Source organism: Syngnathus leptorhynchus, chromosome 11, assembly GCF_054491065.1.
Source record: "Syngnathus leptorhynchus isolate UIUO chromosome 11, UIUO_Slep, whole genome shotgun sequence".
Classification (NCBI taxonomy): Eukaryota; Metazoa; Chordata; class Actinopteri; order Syngnathiformes; family Syngnathidae; genus Syngnathus; species Syngnathus leptorhynchus.
In genome coordinates this window covers 6,157,457-6,175,536 of record NC_141205.1, presented here as the reverse complement: position 1 = coordinate 6,175,536, position 18,080 = coordinate 6,157,457, and the positions used below count along the sequence as shown (strand labels likewise).

At 42.5% G+C, this 18,080-nt stretch overlaps 1 protein-coding gene across 7 annotated transcripts in view; it reads right to left on the bottom strand.

The window, feature by feature from the left end:
- The window catches only part of foxp4 (forkhead box P4), a 139,902-nt gene extending 128,248 nt beyond the window's left edge, over positions 1-11,654 (bottom strand). For 5 of the 7 annotated variants that reach the window (XM_085923455.1, XM_085923459.1, XM_085923458.1 and 2 more), the window contains exons 1-3: positions 11,607-11,641; positions 11,267-11,313; positions 9,810-9,887 (exon numbers count right to left, since the gene is read on the bottom strand). The gene's annotated coding sequence lies outside the window, so the exon portion shown is untranslated. Of the gene's footprint in view, positions 1-9,809; positions 9,888-11,266; positions 11,314-11,521; positions 11,537-11,606 lie in introns of those variants that run through there. The other 2 variants (XM_085923456.1, XM_085923457.1) reach the window with 2 other exon arrangements.
- Positions 11,655-18,080: the final 6,426 nt, after the last annotated feature.

Here is an 18,080-nt window from a genome sequence, read left to right as displayed (position 1 = left end):
GCTGGCAATTTGGATGGGAGGAGAGTGGTAGTTTCATTCAATGCCACAAGTGGAAGCCCTTCAAAACATAGTACATTAGGAAGTTGAGATTTGCACGTTTGGGGCCCTTCATCATCATTATTATTATCCACCCATCCATTATCTGTACCGCTAGTCCCCACGAGCGTCGCGGGCGTGCTGGAGCCTATCCGAGCTGTCATTGGGTAGTAGACGGTGGACACCCTGAACTGGTTGCCAGCCAATCGCAACAACCATCCGCAGTTGCACTCACACCTACGGGCAATTTGGAGTGCTCAATCGGCCTTCCAAGCATGTTTTTGGGATGTGGGAGGAAACCGGACGACCCGGAGAAAACCCACGTAGGCACGGGGAGAACATGCAAACTCCACACAGGGAGGGCCGGAGGTGGATTCGAACCCGTGTCCTCTGAACTGTGAGGCGGACGTGCTAACCAGTGCCCCACCGCTCTGCCATTATTATTATTATTATTATCATCATCATTAATTATTAATTATTTTTATGTATTTTTTAATGATAATTATTTGTGATTAATTATTATTCATCTATATTAATTATTATTTAGGATTGTGGTTGTGGAAGTGAAGACAAAAGCTAACGAGTTATTCACACACATCGCTGCATAAATACGCAAGCCCCTCTTTCTTTTTCTGGCATTTCAAAAATATTTGAGAGAAGTCATCCTTGCACCTGCCTCACAGATGTGATATTTAAAGACGTAAACTCTGACTTGTAAATCATTCAGATTTGGCAGGGTTGCGCAAACTCTTTTCCGTGATGTGTCAAATAAACAAAGGTTTTATGATGCCAATTAACAGTATGGCTCTGGATTGGAATTTCACTGTTGTTTCAATATCTGTGTGACTGAGCAGTGTACCAAAATGGATTGCGCTTGAACTTTGAGGTTCGACTCCTTTAAATCATAAAACAGACAAAAACAACCATAGTGGTCTCTGCAGAACGCTATGTTACCAAGCAGGTCGTTTGCTCTCCCACTCACACACACACACACACACACACACACACACACACACACACACACACACACTCACGTACACACACTCACATGCACACACAGTAGCAATTATGGCAATCAGCAAGCCGACCCAATTAGTGTTTCCTGCTTGTTAAGCCCTGGGGGTTGGCTGCTCGACCACCTCACTTTGCATAACTTAATCTGCAATGACAGGGTGTGACACCCAGACTTCTGACCCTAACTAGCTGCCTGTGCGTGCATGTGTGTGTGCATTTACAAGGCATTTTATTTATTATAAGGACTTTTGCAGGTCCTCATAATGTCAAACGGATGTTAAAGTTACAATTAGGTCCAGAGATGGGAAAACTGGTTTTTAGTTACGTTATCAAGAAACACTTCATAGCAAGACTGTCTATGTGTGCGATTGTGAATGTGAGCGAGCGCGAGAAAGAAAACGCCTATTTGTCCGACCTATGTGTGGTTACAATTTACAATCACCAAATTACTCCCAGGCTGAGGGAAACCCGAGAGTTCACAGATCCAGGAGAGGAGTACGAGATCTGGGCCTGATTTTGCAGCTACCTCCCGTTTCTCTCATGGGGGCTTTCTCCTCCCTCTTCTGCCTGTGCTACTTACAGGCTGATGGACAAGTCTGTTAATATGCAGCACGTGAGGCGAGGCAAAACAAGGTCTTTCCAGAACAATTCGCTGCCGCCCCACACACACCTCGAAAACTTCCACTCCCGATTGCAAGGGGAAGCTTAAAAGTAAGCTCACCTCTAGCACGCAAGTGGTATGATTGTTCAAATTAGATTCATGGTTAAACACTTGGGCTGTTATGGAGTGAAAGTGAGGCCCCTCCCCTTTTTGGTGAGTGGTTGCCCCGTGACACATGTTGCCAGGCATTAAAGCTGACAGAAACCATGGTTACTGAAAACAAAAGAACTATTGTGGTGGTGTGTTTGATCGTAGTGTGTGCGTACATGCGTGTGTGTGTGTGTTTGAACTCGGTGTGAACTGCATGGAGTCTGCGGAAGCGGGAACAAAAGCACAGCGGCGGGCAAGTGCGGCCATCACCCGGATTGCAAAGAAAAGAAGGAAAACAACAACTTGTATCTTCTTCGCCTCTCAACTTCCTCTCCTTTCTGTACTTTGAAAGTCTCCATTTTGTATTCATCCCTTTCTTGACTGATTTTTTTTTTTTTTTTTATGTTGTTGCTTTTTGTCTTCTTGCCTGTTCCGAAGCGAGGAAGGCATAGTGGGAAGTGTTTTCTACGAGTATCTCTCTGGTGCCAATTCCATTAAAGGCAGGCTGATAAACAGGCTAGGATAATTAAAGGGGAGTGATAAATAGTCCTGCCTTAATTAAAGGGGAGTGATGAGGACACGTGTCGAAATGTTTTGTTAGCGGGCCAACGGACAGATGAAGGAGGAGAGTAATTGCTTTGGATTAATTATTTGGATATGGGCAGCGAGAGGGTACACGCATCTCTTGAGGGCTCTTTCAGGATGGCAGGATGCACGGGAAGGAGGGGCAGCAGGAGGAAGCATAGCGGACTTGGTATCAAGGAAAAAAATAGCTTCTATCACCCTTTGGCATTTAACAGCCTTCTGCTGTTCAATGACAATTCTTCTGGCTGGTCAAGGGGGAGGGGGAAAGGCTTTTCATGTTTTCCAGTAAATACTTTCACACCTGGAGGCCGAGCGGCTTCACTGCAGGTTTCAGCTGGTGTCCACTGAGGAGCTGTCAGAGGCCAATTACCTGAATCACGGCTGCCTCAACTTCAGTTATTCTTTCACTTACCCTTCTCGTCTTCCAGAAACCTTGTAGGCCTATTTGTCTCTTTTATAGGCCAGGTTAAAGCTTCAGATAAAAATATCTGAGATTTAAACTCATGGCGACACAGATGAAAACTGAATGATGAGTTGCAGAGTAGCAGATGTGGAAAAGCAGATTGGTTGGAAGTGGGGCAGTGCAATTCATCGAAATTCAATTTTGATTATTGCACTTCACGATTACAAATATGGCATCATCTTAGAAAAAAACCCAGATTCATATGGAAAAACATATTGGTTGTAGGGTGGGCTGGGCACTTAATTGAATTTCAATTATGATAATCGTTAAAAGAACAATTCATCCAAATTTTTAGTTGTTTTCAAGCAGGCGCACGAGATCAGCTTATCAACATAAAAGTGTTTTTTTTATATCAAATTGGGAAAAACAGGATCTGATTATTTATTCCAAAATAAGGATCGATTTTATATTTTATCAAACAATGAGTTACTGTGTTTCTTTGCTATATCATTTTTCAAAGCTAATAATAAGAATCTTGAGAGCTTGCGACTGCCCCTCTGACGGACTCATAAATGTTACCTTGGTGCAGCAAAGAAAGATTTACAGCCCATATACAGTACACACACACACGCCTCACCTTTCCACCTCTGTCTATGGGTGTGTGTGTGTGTGTGTGTGTGTGTGTGTGTGTGTGTGTGTGTGTGTGTGTGTGTGTGTGTGTGTGTGTGTGTGTGTGTGTGTGTGTGAGTGAGCAGGTAGGACCATCTGCGGTGTAGATCACAGACAGATGTGCACAGCTGCACCACCAGCCTAGATCACCTTACATAAATACTTTACCATGTGAGGGATTCATTTGGCCGCATTAATTGACGGTAAACTTGCTCCGTAACGGCACACTAATGCGGGCCCACTCACACACACACACACACACACACACACACACACACACACACACACACACACACACACACACACACACACACACACACACACACACACACACACACACACACACACACACACACACACACACACACACACACACACACACACACACACACACACACACACACACACACACACACACACACACACTTAAGATAAAAAAAGAAAACAGTCCTGCATCACAGGTGGCTTTCTTCACTCACAGGAGCAACGAATGGGTAGCCGGTGGTAACTGGACGCTGATCAAAAGCAAGATTGACATAAATAAAGAGCCTGCAGGAATGCATTGTGCAAACAAAATATGAGCTGGGCCCCCAAACATTCCCCAGAGGGGAGGGCTGAGGAGGGGTCGGCGAGCGGGTGAGAGGGAAGGAGGTGGAGTCCAATACTTCACTTTTTCTTTATTCCGTCTTGTACTCCTGTCCCTCATTTACCGCCTCGGTGAGACAGACAGAAAACAAGAACAGCGCAACAGATGTGATCGATGTTTCCTTTTGGGCAGCCAAACAAAATATTAAAACAGATGTTTGGAGGGCACAACGGAGTAGATTTCACCCCTCCAGTGACTGTCTAATGTTCTGCCACCTTTTGTTGTCACTTCTAAACTGGACTAAAACTCGCTTGATATCTAATCCTTGCTCAATGAACCTTTGATATGGTAGCCGTCACCCAAAAGCCCCTTGAGGTTTGCGTACACACCATACACACATATATACACACACGTGCGCACACACACACACACACACACACACACACACACACACACACACACACACACACACACACGTGTGCAGAAAATTGCCCTGGGGAGTTTCTATGTATCTTTCGGGTGTCTGTTTGTCTCCATGTAAGGCTTTAAATCTAGAGAGGAAAACAAAGTGGCATAGTCCATGTAGACACGCACACACACGAATGGCCGCAACACTACCATAAGAGGAATTTACTGTTGGCACTGCATGATCAACCCGCGCTGGGACATTTTTAGTTTTTCTTTCCAAAACAGAACCAAAGACCACATCATTAATACAAGAAAGACACTCACGTAGCAGAGAGGACACGTGCTCCGAGGTGAACGGATTGCACTCATCAACACAAAGGATTCCAAAAGAAAATGTTTTCCTTGAATTTGTAAAGGAGGGCTCGTTGAGCTTTTGGAAATTTACTTTTTGGGTACTGATTGAGGTGAGAGGGCAGTTTGATGCACAGTTCTGAAATAAATTCACACAAATAACTTTTACTTGTATGGTTATTCATAATTTATCTGAAGACAGTGATGTTGTTATTTCTCCTAATAACTACAAAGAATGAGTGTCTCAAACCATTGGGGAGCAGCAGCAAGGGGGTAAGAAAAATTGCAAGTTTGAGTCTACAAGGCCAACACACACACACGTCTCCACCTGTCGACAAACTCTCAGCGGGGACTGACGCAAACCTGTCAAGCACCTGTTCACCCTGAATTCTGTTTATTTGGATGTTTGGGAGTGTGTGTGCCCTGGAGCAAGGCACACAGGAAAGGGTGAGAAACCCCTCAGGTGGCGATGGCACTCCTCGGGGGCAGAAGAAGGGGGAAATCCCTCTAAGGTGCCCCCCAGTTCTAAAACAATTGTGTCTCCGGGGTGACTGGACACACGGGACAGGTGAAAAATAAAAACAAAGCTCCCAGTTGAGCACTGAGGGGAGTCTGGGATTCTCACCTTATTGTCTGCTCGTGGAAGAAAAAACAGCTTTGATGAAGGAAGAGCGGGAAGACAGGAAAGAAAAACAAGGCAAGGTAAATCTAATTACAGGGGGCCAGATATGGCAGCCACGTCAGTTAACACTAAGACAATAAACACAAGTCCCAGGCAAGCATGCTGTGTGCGTTCGCATGAGCGATAGGCACGGGAGGAGGGCAAGAGGGAAAGACGAGCCCATGTTTGTTTGTACGTGGCTGTTTCTCAGGCCCCGAATGCTGGCATTCCAGAGCCGCGCAAACACTCACAACTTAAGCGCTGACATTTCATCACAGGCGAGGTCAGATCTCAGCACACGCCCTGTGGCAAAGCTACACTACATCAAGACAGATACTACAAATGGTCATCAATAAAGCACTCCGCTTCATAAAGGGTGTTGGTGCTCTATGGGATCCACCATCTTGTAAATAATTTTTAGAAAGTCTTTTTTTTTTTTTTTTATCTTTTTTAGAACACCTTGTTAAAGACAGAGTTTGGAAACACGATTGTGTTTTCAGCAAATTTTGCATAACGACCAAGAAGACTAAATGCCTGATTGTCTTCAACTTATTGATGAGCAGTGCTTAAGAACGTGACATTTCCCACTATCATATATCTTTCTCCATTCCATAACGCTCGTTCCAACTTTGGCCTCGCAGCAGGTCTCGCTCACTCGCACCTGCCTGCGTTGTCCGTGCACGAGTGTGTCAGTGAAACCTAAACACTTGTAAGAGGAGCTTTTTACAGTACAGACACTCAAAAACAAACCGCTGCCCCATGCAGCCACATAAAAATTGTTAGAATTGCAAAATGAATATGCCACAGAGTCGAGTGTATATGCGCACTCCATCCAGGAGGTCAGAAATAAGGAGAGGCAGGTGGGCAGCAAGCTGTCGTATTAGTGCGCTTTCAGCATGGATAAAGAATGGCCGTAGAAGGCAAAAGCATCACGCTCGCAAATGCTGACTGTAAACAAACGGGGAGGAAGCAGAGAGGGTACGAGATGCCATCGGAAGAGGTGAAGAAAAACTGCTTGAAGCATTTGGTCACTCGTTATGGATACTGTCCGTTACGAACTTGAGGGATGATTTCCGAAAAGAACCGGGATAAAGTTAGTGCACCCTACCTGGAATTGAAACTTCTCATAAAATAGCATTAGTTTAGCAACCCCAGTGACGTATCTGTTTTGGCTGCTCAGCAACAATATGTCTAAAATGAACTGAACTTCTATTCACATTTTCAGAAACTGATAAACAAGAAAAAGTGACAAGCCACTCCACTTCTAACACGACGTTTGCCAATGTATCTCTAATGTGTAAATGCTTTTATGTGCTTTTGTTCTTATTATATTCACTGACTTGAATTAGCCTGGATCAGTAACACACACACACGCACACATGCACACAATAAAGTAACAATGCAAAGTGGAAAAACATGAGTCAGAATATTAAGCGTGAAAGTAGACATCCGCCAATGAATAGAGTAAACCACAGCAAATCAAGAGATGCATCGGGATGGAGGAGTATGAATAGAGGCAAAAGGACAAAACGGCGTAAGGCTGATTTGTGTAATGCCATTGTGGAAATTGACTTTTAAATGAAATGTTACAGTTTGGCACTGGTGGAGAAAGAAGATGGAGGGTCTATCTATTTTTTGCTTAATATGAATAACAAAGTAATATACTTGAGATGGAAAAGCAAGTAGACGAGTGCAGATAGCAGCTAGGTGGAAATGCATTTGTGAGGCACAAAAACAAAAGTGCGACATTTCATTAATGAGCTTAAGAGTATTAATAGGACCTTAGTCGTTCGAGTGCTACAATTAGGAGCATTTTCTCAGCAGAACATAATGAATGTAGAATGCACAATATTGTTGTTGAAAATTGGGGATAATTTGTGTGTTTTGAGTGGTGTGCGGTGTTTGTTTTTTTCCTTGATCACAGCTAAGTTAGTATTTTTTAATAATTGTACAGAATGTTTTAAAATGTAATTTTCACTTTATCAGTATGTTTATGTGTGCACCTAGTTAAAATACATGAGACTAGATTTATTATTATTTGCAATCATTTACAGTCCTTTTATTCTACTTTCATTTTTGGATTAATCGACAAATTTGAAAATCGCAGCTTGACTCAACATTTGGATTGTGTTTAATCCAGACAATTGCAAAAAAAAAAAAAAAAGATGCATTGACTCCCACACAGGTGGACGTATCAAGAAAGAATTTGTAAAAATAAACTTCCTGCAATTGACCTTCAGAAATATTTCATCTCATCACCCTGAAAGCGGATTTGGAACACATACTCTTAAATATATGGTTTACTGAATGATGCTTCAGAGTTTACATAGAAACACAGGTGCACTCTTAAGCAGTGCCTTAGCGCCAGTACAATCAGCATGTTTATACAAAATGTCAAGAAGAGCCGGCTCGCTCTGACAAAACGCACCGAGTAAAATTGGGAATTTCCACCACCATCGCGTTAAATGTCGTAAACCTCATTATCCTTCTGGAAACTACACACACATACACACACACACAGTGCGTCGTCACTGACGACGACTGATGGTGGAGTCGGCGGGGACAGAGGAGTCAAACAAAGAGGAGAAATATGAAGACAGGAGGAAACAGAGAGCCAAAATAAGCGAGGAGGAAGCGGAGCGACGGAGCACAGGATGAAACTGACACATATTAGAACAAGCAGGACACACAGAGAGAGATTTTCCTTCCTGAGCGCTCATATACAGAGATTAGTGGGGGCGGGAGAGAAATATGAAGAGAGCGTCGCCTCTTTTGCTAAAAAAAATATATATATATGTCTATATATATATATATTCAAGAGTTTTTCAAAAGTTTTATATATATATATATATATATATATATATATATATATATAAATATTAAACTGCAAAGAAAGGCGAAACATTTTAAACCCTAAAAGCGTTCTTGTCACGAGTCTTCTCACATAAATTTACATTGAATTATTAACTTGTGCGATGTGACTGAAGTTTTTGATTTGTGAGACTATCAACGGCTTAGATGTATTTAGACAGGTGACGCACTTGGAATGAATTGCTTGGTTAGTTTAAGAGAAATTAAGTATCGTCTGGAGTTGATATCAGGCAATATTTATGACGCACTGCAGTCGGTGTTTGTTATTCAATGATGAATAAAATGGACATTACCACACTGAAGAAAATGCTAAGCAAAGAGGAAGCTAAGAGGCCGAATCTAAAAATGTGAGATTTTTACATGTGGCAAATGTTGAAGCCTTGGTGGAGGTGGCGCAGTGTGCCGTTCGGTATTTTCTTATTCAACTGTGAAAGGGTGAGTTATTGAGTGCGGACTCTATTGTCAGATCCTATAATCATTTAAACAAGTAGCATTTTAAACTGCTGTGAAAACAAGGCCACTCTCACCTTACCTTCTGCTAACAAAAGTGTAATTGATGTGCAGTCAGCTCCCAGCTCGACATTTTGTTTTGCATTTTGCCGGAAAGATTGTGACATTGGAATCTCACCGAATATTTTTGTGGACCTTCGGCAGGATCCCAAGTAAATTTAAGACGAGAAAGAACTTTTTTTTTTTCTTATTCATTGCACATTTACACACAAAGCTCCATGGCCTTAGCAGGTGTGTGTATTTTGATTTCGTTTAGAGAGAGACTATGAAGGTGAGGAAAACTAATATTTCTCTTGAGAGAGATTGATGTGATCTGTTCACAAGCGTCATTGTTTGCGGATGATTTGAGACAAGAGCGCCCGTTCTCAGTAGACATTGCTGTCACCCTGTGTGTCAACAGCAGAGCGCGAGCATCAAGCAAAGAAATTGCTCTATTATTTTAGCGACTGCAACAAATCAGTCTCTTCACCTTTGTCCCTCTCGGTTGCTGGAGCGAATATGGACAAACGGAGCCGGCACACATGGGAGCGGCTGCTCGTTCGTGCACTGCATAAGCCCGCCGGAGTGAATAGACCCTTTCACGTCCACAGATAAAGGAATGAAGGGCAATAAACTGTGTATACTTTAGTCACTAATACACTTGAGCTGTCCTTTCATGCTGTTCAACCGAACCATCTCCGAGGGGAAACATGGTTACACACTACTGAATATGAATAAGAAAAAAAATGTTAGCATTGCTGGAATGTTTATTTAGTGTGATGCCACTGTCCAAATGACATCTGCAATCTCATCATAAATGGCCACCACTGTTAATGTTTCTATAAATGTCAACATGAATGTGAAATGCAATGGAACAGCCATATATAATTTTGTCAATTTTGCAAGTAACATTTGACCTAGCTTTAATAAATGAAAAGGGAAAAACGAAAAAAATAATAATAATAATTAAAGTACAATTACTTACCTTTTAATATAATGGACCTCTTTGGATTCTGTTGATATGGTGGAACTTTCCATTCCTTTCCTGTTCGAGTGGAATGATCTGGAAGTACATGGAGAAAAAGTTGTTTGGATTTTAAAGCGCAAACTTCAACCCAACAAATCCATCTCCTTACTCCTGACCAACTTGGATGGAACGATTAGTTACCCACAATCGTTTGCAATATTAAAAGGACTGTGACGCTTACTGTCGTTCCATGCTCAAGTACATAAATATTGAACAAGTTTACAATCTATGATTGTCAACCGAGACAAATCACTCTGAACTCACACCATGAACATGATAATCGCTCAAGATGATAAATTAACTTTTACTTTATATTACTTTTGTGCCGGGATTTTCTCTCTTTATTCAACTGGAGCAATAAGTTTGACTCTGACATCACAGTCTTATATGGGATTTCATTCCAAATCAGTAAGCTTCTTATAGAAAGTTGGAAGAAAGGTCACATGAGGTTTGGAAGCCATCAGCTCTGAACGAAACTAACAGAAACTAAGACGAAAAGCTAATCCCATTGTCGTCTTTCGTATCCACATGCTACGACAGACACAATCAGGTTTCAAATTGTAATGGAGATGGCTCTGGATTGAATGGGTCGTGTGTTTACTCGAATTGTTTTATATAGGTGAGCATCGGAGGTGGACACCAACATGGCGTACAGTCGCTTAGTGGACGAAGAAGAAACAGAAACATATGGCGGTCACATCTGTTCTCCAGCAAATCAAGTTGGCTGGAGCACATTCAAATGAGACAGATGTTTGCAAGAGAGCTGCTTCTGGCACAAGGCTCCGCGGTGTTTAGATGTTTCGAGCTAAGTGAAGATGATGGGTGACTACAGCGCAGGTTTACTGTTACATGTTAAAAGGCGGATCTTTGCATTTGTAGTTGATGCTCTGATAGTGTGATGGCAAAAACAACCAGGAATTTGATTTTTTTTTTTAGTATGTTGGAAAATTTGAGTTTTATTGTGTTTTTTTTTTTGTGTTTTACAGTGGTTAACTTCTTTTTACACTTGTGTGACAAAGGTCACATGGACAAGGTGCAGGTAGCAGGACTCCCTACATCTGTGCCTTTTTGTTGATAAAACTATATTATATTTAGATCCTATTCTCAAAAGTGGTTTTTGTACTGATTGAAGTGTTTTCAGACTTGGAAGTAAACCCAACTCCTTACTCATATTCCAGTGTTATAAAATTACTTGTAAATTGCTAACCCAACCTAATGTTTTTTTTTAATTATAGTGCATTGTTGCTTTGCAAAATTAATCCATTTATTGATTTTTTTTAACTTAATGTGGATTTTAAAAAAATGACATTGATCAAGGAAATAATGCACTTTACACAAACATCATTTTGCTAAAATGCTGCATTTTGTTTATTTCTGCTGCTTTTCATTGGCACTAACAAAGAGGAAGCATTTACCTTTGTCTCAGCTCATTGTGTGTGGGTCTCTGTGGAGTATCTCCCCACTGGAAGAGACAGAACCATATAAAAGCTTCATTAACTCACAACAATTAATACATTCATTTCACAAATCAGTAATCAAGGCTAGTGATAAGACAATGCAGCACACATCCTGACTGCATTGACTTCAAATGCATTCATGCAGGCAAAGTGCAATATTTTGTCTTTCAAACCCGCTTCTCCTTCTGCTAGGGATAATTTGAGTTAACTAACCATCTAACTGCCCTGTCCCCCTGCTGTTATTTAATATAAAAGCTTACAAAGCATTTAAATTAAATATCATACAAACCAAGCTCACCTGAAGCTCACCTGTGTTATTGCAACAACTTCCTGCAATGCAACAACGTCCTGTTTGAATACTGCCCCAAGTGTTTGGGAAGGTAGTATACAAACTAAGAACTGACTTCAGGCAAAATGTCAGGGATTACACAGCATTTAAAAGTGGATATCTTGGAGTTTATAATCACAAAAAATAATAATGGAATCACAAATTCCAAGACTGATATATATATATATATTTTTTTGTTTTTGATTGGGTTGGGTTCTATTGTTGTCCAAATCATGCATAAAAATTGAGTTAGGATATATTTTGTAATTTCAGACATCATATAGAATCATTATCATTTATGATGCACTGGATAGTTTAAGTGAGACAGATCAATTTTTCGTGATTTAATTGCATTCCTGGAAAATTATGCTTGATTATATGCTGTAAATTCAGCATGACACCACATGATCTGTGAGAAAGCAGGTGGTTGTCTCATTAAATTGTCACACAATATATATTTTGAGCAAAAATATCAGCTCAAACCAATCCGGTTCTCTTCTAAGAAATGTCACCACTATTTCAGAGAATACAAAAAATGAAAAAGAGAAATGCAAGTCAAGTTTTAAATTATTGTTGCAGGTAAAGAGAGCATTCAGTAAAATAATGTAAAATATATGTGAGAACTACCGCTACCTGTCAAGCCTCTCAAACCATTTTGCACAAGGAAGGTCAAACATCCTAGCGAGCAAAACCTGTTTGAAATTGAAGGATAACATTAAACCTTTTATTTCAGTAGCAGCAATAGAATATTTCTTAGCACTTTAACAAATGTTCAAAAGTACAGTGTCACTTTTAGTCATGTCTTCATAAAATGTGTTCACAATTCTTCATCAGGCTTGATGGGCCACACTCGTGGAAAAGTGTTGGTACTTTGTTCATTTTTTTTTTTTCAGATGTGTCACGATAATGAGAAGCGTCAGGTTCCATCAAGCAGAAGAGGCCCGGTCCACATTACAGATGCATACATCACTGCCCTCATTTCAATATAATAACACCTGTCAGGCCTGATGAGGGCTGTTCATGATGGCTCAGTCCCGGACCCACGTGTGCCCGCTCACATCACACACCTGCACGCACACGATTATCAAATCAACAAAACACATGTATCGTACGACACGAGAAACTACTAAGAGAAATTACTTCACATCTCCTTTGGTACATAGTTTCCGTACTCCAAATTGCCCAGAGGGGTAAATGCGAAAATGGACGGTCCTTGTGATTTAATAGAGACCATTTTGCACCCCGCCCAAATGTTTTAACATCATAACCATCAATATATGTTACAAATTAGAATTAAACGGAATAAAAATAAAATAAATGTGGAAAAACATGAACACCTCTAACAGTGTCACTTCACAGAACTGTGCAGGGGGAAAATTGTGTTTAAAATCAGCCACAAAGGTTTCCGAGATTATATCACACTAACTTCATTATTACGAGATCATCTCTTGCTGTGTGAACTCGAACGGTGAAGAAAGGAATAAAGTGAGCAGGTCTGCTAATGGACTTCATACTGAGGCCTGCAGATACACAGTGCTGTCACCTGCTTTTAACGTTTAACCAGCGGCCGCATATGTAAAAAGTCTTTCTCTTGCACCGGAAACCAAGAAAGTGTGTTGTTGTGTGCACAATAGACACACACACAGCAGGAGCAGGAGAACAAGGCATTACCATAAATTCATTAGAGTGGTTGAGCAGCATTTCTAAACATGTAGAGATGTTGTTTACAATGTGCGACTGGATGGATTACACAAGTACACACAGACTAGCGCGGCGAAGGCTCCCATATATACACACTGTTTACACTGACGGAGGAGGAGGGAGAGTGGGTTTGAGCACATCGCGGCACAAAAACCCCTGAGTGTCATGTTTTACACAGTGAAATAAACATTGAATAAAATAAACAGCACTCCACTGTGTCGGGCCCCCACGCGCGCACACAAACTCTGTTTTGTATGTGCGCATGGGCGCTCGCAGGTGTCGATTCTTTGATGCGTTCATCGGGGCCAATAATGATATTTAAATGATGGTTTATGACATAACCCATGTCTGTATATCCTGGTTAGTTTTAGGTTCCCAAAAAAAGCACATTTAGGGTGGGGGTGGGGGGGTGAGGGGTACTGAGGCTTGGTCGCCGTGGTTGTGATAATAACAGGAGCAAAAAAAGAAAAACAGGCTGCTGTTCTGGACTGTTGTGCTAAAACTTGTGACAGAAAAAGGGGGTTGCGTGGTTGAACACGGGAAACAAACAGTGGTCATGTGAGTTGATCTCATTGCGGTCTGTAACTTCTAGAAGTGGAACATATAAACAGGCTCCATATTTGACTTACAGCGGAAGTGTACACACCCCTCTTAAAATAACTGCTTATTCGTATGTTTGAAATGAAAATGACACTACAATAACCCACACCACTTATTTTTCTGATAAAAAAATGCAAATGACCTTTGACCTCCACCCATCCAGTTTTAAAAGTCCTCTTTAGGGTTGCAGGTGAGCTCGAACCTTATTTCTCAGCTGAGTTTGGGTGGAATGTTACCCTGTTCTGGTCAGCAGCCAATCACAGGGCATTTATAGACAATACTGTTTGTGTTATTTTGCAAACTATTTTTCTAACCTGAATGTAACACGTCACTCAAATCACCTGCTGAAGTTTATTGGTAGACTTGAGGTGCGTTTAGTGACTGCTCACAAAATAGGCTCATAATTGAGCACACTGCAGGGGATGCGTTGATACGTGGTTGGGTGATTTATTGATATAAGGAATCGTTTCCCTTGGGGGTACAACCTTCCCCGGGAGAGGAGATGGGACTTAAATATGAGCATTAGATTTGAATTACTGGTGGTAGTGGCTTTGACATTAAGCATATGAGGCTAAAGAGAGGATGTGCACCAAAGGTGACATGGGTGTTGATACAAAAAAAGACAAAGGGATTCAGAGAAGACAGGATGAATTTATCGCTCCTTGGAGAAGTGTATCTCGACATGATGGGAGGAGGAGGAAGAGAGGTGAGGCCAATCAGACAGGTTGGACGAGGAGAGCACACACAGACGCGTCCTGTTTAATGTCTGGCTGACATTTCTGCTCTCCATTGCCTTCCCCCTCCCGATGGAGACAAATGATCCGAGGGGAAAAAGGCGGAGCCAACGGCGTGCGGATGGTAGAGTCGCACCTCTCTGCCTTGCGCTTCACTCAAGGGCACAAGTCCCAGACAGGTTACAGGTCAAGGTTCACAGCAAGGCCGACCAATAGGGAAGTGAGCAGATGTAAGCGGGACCAGCCATCAGAACTCTCTGTGACATTGTCTCATGATTTGTCGTATTGAGCGTTCGCACATCCGTCATCTGGCATGCGTTTGGGCTATGGTAAAGATGCATTTGGAAACTTGGGAATGCTCTTAAGGGCAGTTGAGAAGCTACCTTGTAGCTCCCTACTTCAGTCCTTGACTAAAATTCCTTCTGGATTCCGTCACTCTATTAACCCATGCAACCTGGCTATGTGTGTGCAGAGGCTCGCATTCACTGTCACTGCTCTGTGTCTGGTGCTGATTTCATTGCACTAAACGAAACCATCTGCATGCTCATGTGGAATCTCACACACACACATACTCACACATGCACACACATACAACACGCACACAATGCCGGCTCCTCGTACCCCATCAATTGACCTCTAAATGCCGGTGTCCATATCAGCAGGTGAAGTATGTTAGCGACCAGCTTCCTCAATGACCCTCATATTCATCCTGTATGAGCGGAGGCTGCTACGTAGGCTAGCTGTGGAGTGATGATATTAAACGGGTGCCATCATGGTATATGTTTTGTCTGTAAGCAATTGCATTAAAACTACAAAGGTAATTTTAGCAAAGTATAATTTAGCAGCATGGAAAGACAAGGGTGGAAACAAAAACTGTAAAGAGACAAGAATTTGTGTTGGTTGGCGAGCAAAAATTCGTTGACATCACAGTTTCAAGTGTCAAGATGGCCGCCACCTGAGAATGAATATTCTACAAACACAATGCCCAGCAGAATGCTATGTTTAGACTAGTGGATGCGCATAAAACATACTGTTTGGAACAAATTTGGACTTGACTTGAAAATTTGCTGTTAACCAGCATCACAGACCACCCAGCCAATCAGAAGGCCCCTATAGACAAACAACCAATCACATGCAAGTACATATACTGTAAGAACTGTATCTATGAAGGTGTTCAGTTTAATGATGAACAAGATGTTTGGCCTTCTGCATTCCACAGAGTGTCATCCGAGCCGGTTCATTTTCTCCGTCTTGTTGAGTCACCGATTCTCGAGAAGCTGCCGTGAGCGACAGAGACAACAGGCAGCACAGGGCCTGAGAACACTTCACTAACCCGAGCGGTACCAAGACAAATAGAGGGGTGATTGCTTCCCCGTGGGCCATCTGGCTTCTCTTAAGGCAAGCGGAGGGGAGAAACAGGGTGGGCGTTGAATGTGTGCGCACATTTTAAAGGCTGCCACTTTACGTGGGGTAGTTCAAACACATGTCTGACTCGCCGACCAATTACAGCCAATCGCTGCTGTCGGGCCGACTGCTTTCGCCCGTCAATAAAAAACATTTTGTTTGGGCCCGCTAAGGCTTCACTTGGATGGCCGCCCAGCGGCGCAGTGGAATAAAGATCAGCGTGATTCAACGGAGGAAACCAAGGGGTGAGTTTAGTCACTGAGGAGGCAAAGGGAGGGGGGGCGGAAGGGGGGGCACAGTCTGACCCTGTGAGCATGTAGACTCAGGTAAGGATGTTTTCCATAGCATGGGCGTATTGCTTTCCTATAGCATGGCAGTTATTTTAAGTGTTTGGACGAGGTCCTGGGTGAAACCTTGAAGCCGCCACCTCTGAGCTACAAAACCAAGCACTCAGGACCGCAGATTTATTTCAGCTCCAGTGGAACAGACAGGAAGTCCACCGCTTCACATTTGGGGGCAACCCTGGGTCAAATCAGGGCCCTGCTCCATGACTGCTTGCTGGCCACATCGCCACCTGCTGGGTCACTGATGAACTGCGTCATCCACATCATAAATCCAATGTAGTCTAATCCTGTACTTGATGCTTTGTAATTCATTTTTCAGTCCAAACAAACACACCTCTCACTTCCTGTGTCGCTGCTCTGCGTCTTCTCTTTCTTTTGAGACTTAATAGTAAACAGAGAGGCAGTGGGCAGGGAACAATCCACACAGTGGGGAAATAATAACTTAGTTGTCACCACAGATACACACTTTTATTACTGCCAAAGTACAATGATACATCTGGCTTCTGTTAAGCGTAGCCCGGCATTACGATTATGTTTGCAGTAAATCACCAGAAAATGAATGTGAGTCACTTTAGATCTACACGCCCAAATGGATGCACACTTAAATGTGACAGGCCTTTGCGCTCCATATGGACATGAATGGACTCTCAAAGAGTTAAAATTTTAGTGTGAGTCAGTTGTTGTTGTGAATGCACATGAGTGTGGATGGGCTGAGGAATGCCCCTCCCAGATAGAAAGTAGGGGGCCCGGGCCAGGGGCTTCACAGAGGGGCTGCACGCGTGCGTGTGTGTGTTTGTGTGTGTGTAGGAGAGAGAGAGAGAGAGAGAGAGAGAGAGAGAGAGAGAGAGAGAGAGAGAGAGAGAGAGAGAGAGAGAGAGAGAGAGAGAGAGAGAGAGAGAGAGAGAGAGAGAGAGTTTAGCAAGGGGCCCATCGTGTTTTGTTCTGTTCCACATCAATGGGACATCAAGCCGGGTTTGGGCCTGACAGCACCCGGATTAGTGACTCCCTCTCTCTCTCTCTCTCTCGAGCCCTCCCCCTGCATACATGCACAAACACACACACACACACACACACAAGCGCGCATGCACTGACAAACATGCAAACAGAATGGGCCGTCACACAAGTGCTTGAGTGCTAGATTGTAATTTGCAGGTGGCTACAAGCAGAGGACAGCAGTTCTAAATAATGGTGTGTGTGTGTGTGTGTGTGTGTGTGTGTGTGTGTGTGTGTGTGTGTGTGTGTGTGTGTGTGTGTGTGTGTGTGTGTGTGTGTGTGTGTGTGTGTGTGTGTGTGTGTGTGTGTGTGTGTGTGTGTGTGTGTGTGTGTGTGTGTGTGTGTGCGTGTGTGTGCATGTGCATGTGCGTGCATGCATGCATGCGTGCGGCATTGCTAGAAATTACAATACATTTTTAGGATTATAAACTCTTTAAATATTTCTTTCCCAAAAGTTGCTTAATCATTCTCATTTACATGTGTAATAATTTTGGAATTCCCCCCGGGATCAATAAAGTATCTATCTAATTAAACTACGACAGGCTGCATCAATGTTAGATGGTGTAAATGATGGTCACTGGTCAGAAATAAATAACCTCATCTTGTTGTATGACAGTCTACTGATATCCAAGAACAGAACTCGAAATTTATATAAAAGTAAATGACCA